This window comes from Myodes glareolus, chromosome 11 (assembly GCF_982192425.1).
Source record: "Myodes glareolus chromosome 11, mMyoGla1.1, whole genome shotgun sequence".
NCBI lineage: Eukaryota > Metazoa > Chordata > Mammalia > Rodentia > Cricetidae > Myodes > Myodes glareolus.
In genome coordinates, this window is record NC_142036.1 from 20,752,534 (window position 1) to 20,763,001 (window position 10,468).

The 10,468-nt window shown below is 46.1% G+C and overlaps 1 non-coding gene across 1 annotated transcript; it reads right to left on the reverse strand.

Moving 5' to 3' along the window:
* Positions 1–3,862: 3,862 nt before the first annotated feature.
* Positions 3,863–3,966, reverse strand: LOC125398610 (U6 spliceosomal RNA). Its single transcript, XR_007231477.1, has one exon. It is a non-coding gene; the product is annotated as a U6 spliceosomal RNA (small nuclear RNA).
* Positions 3,967–10,468: the final 6,502 nt, after the last annotated feature.

A 10,468-nucleotide genomic window follows, 5' to 3' on the forward strand; every position in this document is an offset into this window, starting at 1 on the left:
GGAAGATGTGTCACAAGTAAGGGGACATGTGAAAAAAAAAAGAAATGAGTTCTCCTTCACCACACTGTGGAAGCAACAAGCTTGTAAGGACTTGCAGATTGAGTGAACAATCACAGACAAGAACCAATCTCTCTCCAAAAAAAAAAAAAAATCCTGAGAAGCCCTATCTTAAAAGAAGTGTGTGGGGAGTGATGCAGGGGGACACACCCAGGACCCTCCTCTGGTCTCTATACATGCACATAGGTATGTGTACCCACACAAACCTACACCATACAGAAAGAGAGAGAGAGAGAGAGAGAGAGAGAGAGAGAGGGAAACAGAGACAGAGAGACAGAGACAGAGAGAAAACATGTTTTACCAGAGGTCAAGAAAGAAAGCAGAACTAAGCCAGCACACCAACAGTCCCCACTACCCTCCAGACCGCTCTCCAGGACTAAACCCTGTGCTGTCTGAGCACAGAGAACACATCTAGCTCTTCTCTTGACCTCCAGGGTCTGCCCAGTACTGAGCTGGACCAAGTACCCAGGTTTGAAGTGCCAATAAATGTCAAGGAATGCTTGCAGAATTTTATCTCAGTGAATATCAGAGGTTAACCCTTTGCCATGGGTACTGTTAACAACCAGCATGTGGCTTCTGGGTGGCTTTCTAAAATGGAGTCGATGGTAAAAAGAGGAGGTATCCTGTATCAATAATGCCTTAAAAGCATTAATTTAGAGATGCAGGGGTCTTCTTGCTTCTGTAAGAACCTTACACGATGGTCTTTCTGGCCCATCTGACAAGTGCATGGCAGACCTCTGAACGTTTCTACACATCCCTTCATAAGCTGACATTTATTTGTAACGTGCTAGTATTTAGGGACCGGTCATGTCAGGAGCCCTGTGCTCAGGGTTGGGATTTGAACCCCTCTAAAAAAGATTGGTGAAAGCTGTTTGTCTCTTCCCTCATGTGCAGTCTCAGAAAGTACCATCCTGGCGGTGAGAAACATCAGCCTCCAAGCCAACCAGTGTCTTCTCAGCTCACATCACTGTGGGGATGAGGACACGGTTATGTTGTGTGCGAATTATCCCATCAGAGGTATTTGCTTCCAGCCATGCTAGATATGTACAGATAAAAGTTGGGAATGGGCAGACATTGTTCCGAGTGTCAAACATCTGGGGAGCGGTACACCTGCCTTAGGTACCAGGTGTCCTAAAGCTAAGCCCTAGTCTTTCTAGGAGTGTCAGTTTTGCCACCAGCTTGTCTCTCAGTGTCTCCTCCTCTCACTCCCTCCAAATTCCCAAGTCCCGGGTGCATACATTCTGCAAACCATTGTCTTAAAAAAGTTCTTTTGGCCATCATGAAAGAACATATGTTTAAAGCTGAAAAACCAAAATAGAGAAAGGAGATCAACTCCTTCAAGGTCAGGTTCTAAAAGCATCCTTGTGTTCCACTTCCTCTCGGCGCTTCTCTTTATCCCGTCTCTCCAATGCTTTCTACGACCTTCTAGCAGGACCCATCCCAGAGGCCTCCGTTGCCACAAATTATATATATTGTTTAGCAGAGTCCTTGGGTAAATTTAAGTCATTGTTTGAAATAGACACCGTCTTCTGTTGCCTCTGCAAAAATTTTCGGTCGATTAAGCAACAATAATGTGGATTGTTCTATGAGTACCTTGGGATAGTTGCCCAGAATACTGTATATAAATCCAATTGTATCAAAGTCAATTAAACCCCATTGTTTCTAAAAGTCACCTGCCTGACTTGGGGGAAGTGGGGATGAATGTAAAAGACACAACAAGTGTTGAAACTAAAATCCAATCAGCTAGCTAGTGTTTCTCAGCTTGGGAGGGAAAGGATTAGGGGGAGGGGTCTTGGAAGCTGGGTGAAAAGCTTGCCAGATCATTCGGGGTGCCAAGGGTTGCTCATGGGGGCATCTAAAGTTTAACCGCCCTGAAAGCAAGGAAGAAGGAGACAGAGAGCATTCATTTTGTCACTGTGGTGCACATGAAAGGAACTTGTCATCCCAACTTCACGAGAGGTGCTGGAAGCTGAAATGTGCAAGCCCACAGGGACAGCCTTCTTTATCATCACCGTCTTTCTTTTTTTCTTTCTTTCTTCTTCTTCTTCTTCTTCTTCTTCTTCTTCTTCTTCTTCTTCTTCTTCTTCTTCTTCTTCTTCTTCTTCTCCTTCTCCTTCTCCTTCTCCTTCTCCTTTTTCTTCTTCTTCATCTTCTCTTTCTCCTTCTCCTCCTTCTCCTTCCTCTTCTTCTTCTTTGGTGTTATTACAGAGGAAAATTATAACCATAAAAATGTCCAATTTAGAAAAAAAGGTGCCACTTTCCATCATTTGCATAAAAGCTGTTATACACAAATTGTTATAAAGACGAATGTGCAGTACCCTTGCTCAAATTGCTTATATCTCTGCTGCCTCGTCTCCAGCGACATAAAGCCCTCTTCAAAGCGAAATTCATTCTCAGGTAAATAAGCTGAAAGCGAATTTCACGTCTTGGAGAAGATGTGAGTGGGTGCTTGTGTTGTCTTAGCTTTCAACAGCCCGGGTCAGTACCTCCTCTCCACTCCATGTCCCTGTGGGGCTAGGCTCCTCTGACGGTGAAGGCAGCTCGCTCTTGCTGGAGCCGAGGATGTTCCAAAGCTACTGTGCAAACAGAAATAGGCAGAGCAAGGTACTTGAGCTACAAGGATACAAGGGAGCTCCTTTTGTGGGATAAATTCTTACCTTTTCCTCTTTTTTTATCTCCCTCCCCACCCCTGTGTGTGTGTGTGTGTGTGTGTGTGTGTGTGTGTGTGTGTGTGTGTGTGTGCATGTGGAGGTCATAAAACAACCTCCATTGTCTTTGCTCAGATTCCGTTAATCTGGGTTTGGGGATGTGGGTTGTTGTTGTTGGTTGGCTGATTGGCTTTTCACTTCTTTTCTTGTTTCGAAACAATGAAATTCTCACTGGTCAGGATTTCACTAGCAAAGTAGGTGTCCTATAGAGTTCATGTCAACTTGACACAGCCTAAATCTATCTGGGAAGAGGAAATTGTAATTGAGAAAATGCCTCCCTTAGATTGGCCTGGAGGCAAGTCAGTGGCACATTTTCTTAATTAATGATGATGATGGAGAACCCAGGCCATTGTGGGTAACAATACAACTGGTCATGTAGTTCTGGGTTGTATATGGAGGAAAACTGAGTGAGCGTGGGGACCAAGCCTGTAAGCAGCATTCCTCTATGTTCTCTGCCCCAACTTTCCCCAGTAACGGAGTGGGAGCCAAGAGTGGCAAACTGAAAAAAAAAACTCTTCCCTCTCCAAGTTGCTTTTGGTCCTGGTGTTCTATGACAGCAATAGTGACTCATATTAAGACGGTTAAGCGGGTTGTCTAGTGACCTCGCAGGTCTCCCTGTGTCTGCTTTCTCTACCCAGGGATTACATGTACAAACCCCAATGCCTAGGATTTTTTTTATATTTTTATGAATTAATTTTTTTACTTATTTTACATCTGATGGCAGTTTCTCCTCCCTTCTCTTCTCCCAGGCCCCCCTCCATGTCCTCTTTGTCCTCTGCTCTTGTTCAGAAAGGGACAAGCCTCCCATGGATGTCAATAAAGCAGGGCATATCAAACTGAGGTAGGACTAAGTTTCTCTCCCTGTAGCAAGGCTGGTCAAGACAACCCCGCATTAAGAACAGGTTCCCAAAAGCCAGCCAAAGCATTAGGGACAGGCCCCACTCCCACTGTCAGGTCACACAAGTAGACCAGGCTATGCTACTGTCACACACGTATGTAGAAGGCTTAGGTCGGTCCGTTGAAGACTCCCTAGCTGTCGGTCCAGAGTTTGTGAGCTCCTATGAGCCCGTGTTAGTTGTTTTTGTGGGTTCCCTTGTAAAAATATGCAATGCTTCTCAAATTCGAGCGTCATCCTTGCACAGGGAACACGCTAATCTCTGTATCTTTCTAATGTTAGTATATGTACTGCTGAAGTGAACACTAGGACTTTTTAATGTGGATTCTGGGGTCAATCTCAGGTCCTCACGCGTGCAAACCAATCGCACTACCTACTAAGCTGTCTGCTCAGCCCAGACTCCCTTCTACCTAAGGTGGACTTCCAACTCAGTCTGGAGAGTTCCAGTGTTTGCTGGATTCATCCCTGCCTGCACTTGGTCATGGCCTACTTCTTCTTCTTCTTTCAATATTACTCCCTAATTAAAGGATGCATGTTAATTGCCATTAATCACTTCACTCACCACTGTGGCATGTTCCCCAAGTACTTCACCAGTGTGGTCAAGAATGTGATATGGGTTTGCCCTGGGCCGGGGACAAAGAGAATGCAAAATCCAACACATATGTGACATGGTCATTTACAGAGCTGGCTTCCAAGGCAAGGCCAGACCTGCGCACAATAAGAAGCTACCATCAGTGTGTTTCAGATGTCCCTCAAAGATTGGATCAGGGTAGAACAACCCTTAGAAAGTTCTATAGAATGAATGGGTCACAGTATTAAATTCATACAATGTGAGCCATTGTCCAATATTTCCCCTCAGTGAAGCACTAAGAATATAAAAACTTTGCCAACTTGGTTTGCACATGTGTATGAGATCATGGATGTGTGTGCATTTCTCTGTGCGTGCATGTTGTGTGGATGTGAGTGTGTGTGTGTGTGTATGTACAGTATGTGGGCACACACGCACGTGTGTGTCTTCCTTTATGTGGGTTCACATGTGTTTGGACTGTTGTGGTATGTATCAGGAGGTCAAAGGTCAACCTCAGAGTTACTTCTCAGGCTCCACCCAGACTGCTTTTGAGACAAGTCTCTCGGTGTGTTTTGGGCTCTCTGATTAGTCTAGGATGGCTGGCGGTGAGTCCAAGTGCTCTTTCTGTCTCTGCTTGGGGATCACAGTACATGTTGCCATGTGTTTCACACGGGTCAGGGAGATCAGATTCCAATGCTCACGCTAGCACAGTGAGTGCTTGGCTGATGGAGCCATCTCTCCAGACTTTGTGTTTACCAAAAAGCCCTAGGACATTGTAAAAACGGTTACTTGTTGTGGCTTGGGTTTAGTGTTTGGCAGATTTAGTATGTATTTTAAAATAAGAGTGCATGGAGAAAGGACGCTGCAGAGACCTCTCTGCTCCGTCCCATCCCGTGCTCTGTCCTTAGTAAGTTCTTGAAAGTTGAGGAACTGATGTCATTGTTGTCGCCTATGCAGAGGAGGCTGTGGCACTTGCCTAAGGTAGGCATCAGCACAGACTGACCTAGATGTGGTCACCCAGAAGGGATATTTGTCCCTGACACAGGCTTGACAGCAGGAAGTCTAGGCTTTCAGTCTCTCCAACAGAGGGTGACATGCCAACATGTTCCTGTTTGGAGGCATCTGCTGCTAGCAAACGAGTTCTCGAATTCCTCCTTTTATCTAGTCTTTGCTTCCAACCTGAGGGGTGGGTGGGTCTAATGACTCTAGCTTTGGTGCTAATCGGGCAGTGTCTTATCAGAGACCTGATACTGATCTCAGAAAATGCTTCTGAGTCTCAGAACTATATTTACGTTCCTTGGAGTTGTTGGGTTCTCCCGATGAGTTGACCTCCTCATCTGAGAAGTCCCTCCAGTTTAGAGGCCGAAATAAAAGTGGCTGGCCATGCCCTGGAAGTTACATATACAGAGAATGCAGAATGTACCAGTTGTTTGGAGAAATAAGCAGCTAAGCAAGTAGGAAATGAGACACAGCCAGTTTGAGGGTAGCTGGATCCTAGACTGTCTTCAGAGCCCATAGATGCCCTTGCAGGGCTGGCAGGGGTGGATGATGGGTAATACTTGGGGGTTCTGCAAGAACACACTGGTAGAGACACTCACCCAATGAGAGACCCTACATATTTTCTATTACTGACTCAAAATTTCCTAACAAATGCTACTTAAGGCAGAAAGGGCTTGTTCTGGCTCACAGCTCTAGGGCACAGTGCATAATAATGGGGCTGTCCGAATGGCAGGAGCCTGACGCAGCAGGTCTCAGTGCATCCTCGTCAGGAAGAGAAACAATGCCACCAATTATCCCATCAAGGATCCCAGCCCAGCCAAGGAATTATGCCGCCCAGAGTGGGCAAATGCTCCCACCTTAATTAATACAACCAAGAGAAGCCCCAACAGGCATCCCAGTTCCCCATCTCCCAGTGATTCTAGATTCTGTCAAGTTGGCAATTAACCCTAACACATACTATCTCAAAAACAGAGGTAGGAAACAATCAAAAAATATACTTAAAGTTGACCTCAAGCTTATACACTGGTGTGCGCATGCACACAGACACACACACACACACACACACACACAATCAAAATCCAAAAATGATTAGGATGTGAGTTCTGAATTGGGAAGAAGTTTCTAGAGATGTTCTGCTAGGCCTCTGCAGAGACAGGGAGGGGGAGGCAGAAAAGGCAGTACAAAGAAATGCCTAGTATCCACACAAAAAGAGAATCAGGAGTAGACATAAGCTCACTGGCCTCAAAAACACAGCAAACATCACCTTAGCCCAGTGTTTGCAGCCCAGTGACTCTCTTCTTTCGATACGGTTACTGAAACAAGTGTCTTAAGCTCAGTACATCTGCTTAGGAAGATGGCCAGGGGCAGCCACATGTTGCAGCTTCTGCATGAGTGAGAGGTTATAAGGGGGAAACATTTTCTAGATCATGAACATTTCTGCTTTTAAGATGGGAGCAAAAGTGTACGTCTTTTTCTTGGTGTCTGTCAAACACGCAACTCTTGATCATTTGAAACTGCACGCTGACATAAAGGACTTATGAGTTCATTTGAAGAAGATCTACAACTCATACCTTTTTCGTCTCAGGATGAGAACACCAAAGTTTTCATCTAAGCACTTGGATGTGTATGCAAATTTCCTGCCATTCTTCAACACAACAAAAACACTCTCAGATCAAGTGTGACCTAGGAGTAACATAGCAAGAGCCATGGGAGGAGGTCTCTAATGTCTTTATAGAAGGAGCAGCCAGGTCCTGGGGCTGGGGTGTCCCCCTCCATTAGACAAGGACTTAAAGACGCATGGAGAGGACAATGTGATTATTTTAAAGGTCGCGGGTCTCGATGAGATAAGGGTAAAGTGGTGGCGATCTAAACGTGGCTGGATTGGATTACAGGATGATTTTGTTCGGGCCAATTCATCAAGGCTTGTCAAGATTAAGCGTTCACAAAAACGGCTGCTGGTTTCTCTGCAAGGGACACTAAAAGCTGGGGCGATTACACAGCCCGTCCAGAGTGCTTCTGCAGTCTGCAGATGCTGCCCGTCCTTTAAGCCTCTGTACTTACAAGGATGTAGAGACTGAGAAGTCGCATACGACAATGGGTGACAGAGCTGTCATGTCGCCAGAGACAGCCCCATGCAGTTGTGGGGCTCAAGAGTCAGTCAGGATGAGTCCCTTCCCCACAGAATTTTGAGATGTACTGAGAAGCCAGTCAGAGCCAACAAATGACAGCCACCTAGATGACCAATCCCAGTGGACCAATATGTGCAGTAGGGGCAGCTCCCAGTCTGTATTCCTGATGTTTCTCTCCTGTGGCGTGGGTCGGGTGACAAACACCCGCTTATGGGGGAACACAATACTATATCTATGACTAAGCAGAACTCACATTTCTTGGGCTCACAGGAGAAAGAGGGGGTCGGAGCTAGGCATCCCAGGTCCTCCCTGGAAAACACCCCAGTGGGTGGTGAACCTTCCCTCTAAGAGGAAGAATCAGTAATGGGATAGAGAGAGAGGTTCCCGGGGATGCTGAGGATTCCCTCTTCCCTGAAGCAGAAAGTTACAGAGCAAGGGATGGAACACCCACTCCAGGACCAGGATAGCATTATCCTGAACTTTCTCCAGAAAGCAGAGTTCAGAGAAATCCCAGCATGCAATTGCAGGCAGGCTTAAGTTCTAAAAGGGACTAAGATTCAAGACGGCACTAGGACGAGGCAGGGCCAGAGACAACAGGCAGAAGAAGTGCGCTCTTCCTGCAGGATTTAAAAACAAACAAACAAACAAGCAAAAAAAAAAAAAAACATAAAAAACAGTGTTCAAAACCAGCCTTGACTCTTCGCTTTCTTTTCCCTCTGGCTGAGGGACAAGGTTCTTACTGGAATTCTGGGTAGAAACTGAGAAGATGAAGGAGTTACTGGGTGTCCAGCCTGGAGTACCTGTGTGCATCCGTGAGGGCTGCCTGGTGGGAGAGGACAGACCTGTTTCTGGAAGGGGGCTTACAGAATCTGCGGTCCATTGTTGGGGTCATCATTCATTCTGGGTGTTTCCTGCTCTGGGCATGAGGGAGAACCGAGTGGTTTTAGCATTTGTCTGGGATCTGTTTGGTTGTATTCATGTACTTTCTCAGAGGATTGGGGGACCTGTTGAGTCCAGGTTATGGAATTCCAAGATGAAGACTACTTAACTTTCTAAACTCAGGGGTTCCTGAAACCCCAGAATCATTGTCTGTGGGGAAACCTACAGCTGTCAGCACTGTCTATTCACTGGCTGAACCTCCTTGTAACTGGGCGCTTGGGACATGCTGGCCACTGTGGCGGATCACACTGAAGACTCATCTACTGCCCCAAGTTGCTCTGTACTTATGAACTTCAAATTCCCACCAAGCCTGGGAGGTGAGGTTCTATGTCTATATCTTAACAGCACTGAGGAAACCGTTTAATTCCTGACAGCTCTCGAATGGAGCCAACAGCACTTAGCACCAGGCAGCCCATCTCCAGAGCCTGTGCTCTGATCTGCCAATGTCGTCCACCTCAAGAGCCATCCTATAGCAAGGACGAGGTATTGTGACCTGCTGTCCCTCCCACTGAGGCACATTCTGCTCTCTTCCTTTCCGTCTGATCCCGGTGTGGGGCTCAAAACCAGGACTTTCTTCCCTTAGAACCATATCCTTGTGAACTCAGCAGACTGGTCTGAGCTGGATCTCCCATTTCCTCCCCACCTGCTGGCCTCTCAAACACAGCAGCACTTTACTTTTGTCCTGACACTAAACTGAGCCGAAAAGACATCTAGTAAACGCATTTTAAGTGAATACACAAACCAACCTTCTCATCTATAGAGACAGATCTTTCTTTTAAACAGTTTAGGTGAATCGGGCTTGCATATGACCCAGCTATACTTCTGGATATATATCCCCCGATCCCTGTGCCCCAAAATAGAAGAAAAAAAAAGTCAACTTACTAGGAGACATCTGCTCAGTCACATGTATCACTGTAGTATTCACAATTACTAAGTCACAGAGTCAGCCATGGTAACCACTGCCAGATGAAAGGGCAAGCGAGATGTGATAGGTGTAGGAGTTGAATTCCGCCGGAAAGAAGACACCTGTGTTGTTGGTGTGGAAATGGATGGAACTGCTGATCATTCTGCTAAGGGACATAGGTGAGCTTCCTGCTCAAGAACTTACTAGTGATTTTAAGAGGAGCGGTGGACTGTGGACTGTGTATCCCATTGTAACGCTCTAATGGAAAGAGACTCACAGCTTCTCTTGCACAATCAATACAGTCTAGTGAAAAGTGTAAACTTACACAAATGCATCCGCAAGGTATTCTTGGAATACCTAGTGGTGTTTTCCTCATGGGTCACAAGTCAAAGAATGTCAAGAGAGAGGTCCCATCTGGTGACTCTTGCCCAATAAGGCCCACATCTAAACCACTTCTGGCATAAGATTAAGAATTTGGAGCTTTGCTATTGGTTCGGTGACTACTCGGGAGATTTCCGACAGTGTGAGCCCCCTAGGAGGGGAGGAAGATCAGTTCAACATTTATCTACCCCAAAGATAAGTATTGAGAAAACAATTGTGTGCAGGACCCCAAGCCAGTGCTAGGGTGGGGGCGACAGAGGAGACAAACACAAACCAAAATCTGATGAAAACCAGAGAGGAGACTGTGGGACAATAGTCGGTATTCTGTCAATTATATTTTAAATGAACATTGATTGGCCAGTAGCCAGGCAGGAAGAAGAGGCAGAACAACCAGACAGAAAGTAGAGATAGGTCAATAAGAACAGGAGAATTCTGGGAAGAAGGAAGTCCTCATCCACAGAAGAAGCAAGATGTGACTGCCTTGCCAAGTAAGGTACAGAGCCACGTGGCTAACATAGATAAGAATAATGGGCTAATATAAGTTATAAGAGTTAATAAGAAGTCTGAGCTAATGGGTCAATCAGTTTATAACTAATGTAGATCTCTGTGTGATTTCTTTGGGACTTAACGATTGTGAGAGCCGGCCAGGACAGAAACCCCGACAACAGAAGACAGAAGAGGAGCGCCGTTCCTATGGAAGGTTGAGCAGGGAGAGGTAGGGCTCAGGCAAGAGGCAAATATTCCACAGTAAGGGATCAGCCAGCACAGCCCTGGGGGGAGGAAGGTGAGCAATGGAAACGGAGTAGAACGGACGGATCCTGAGGATTCGTGAACTGACGGGAGGCCTGCGAGGTCTGGACCGTCACAAGAAGAACATGGGGGTCCACT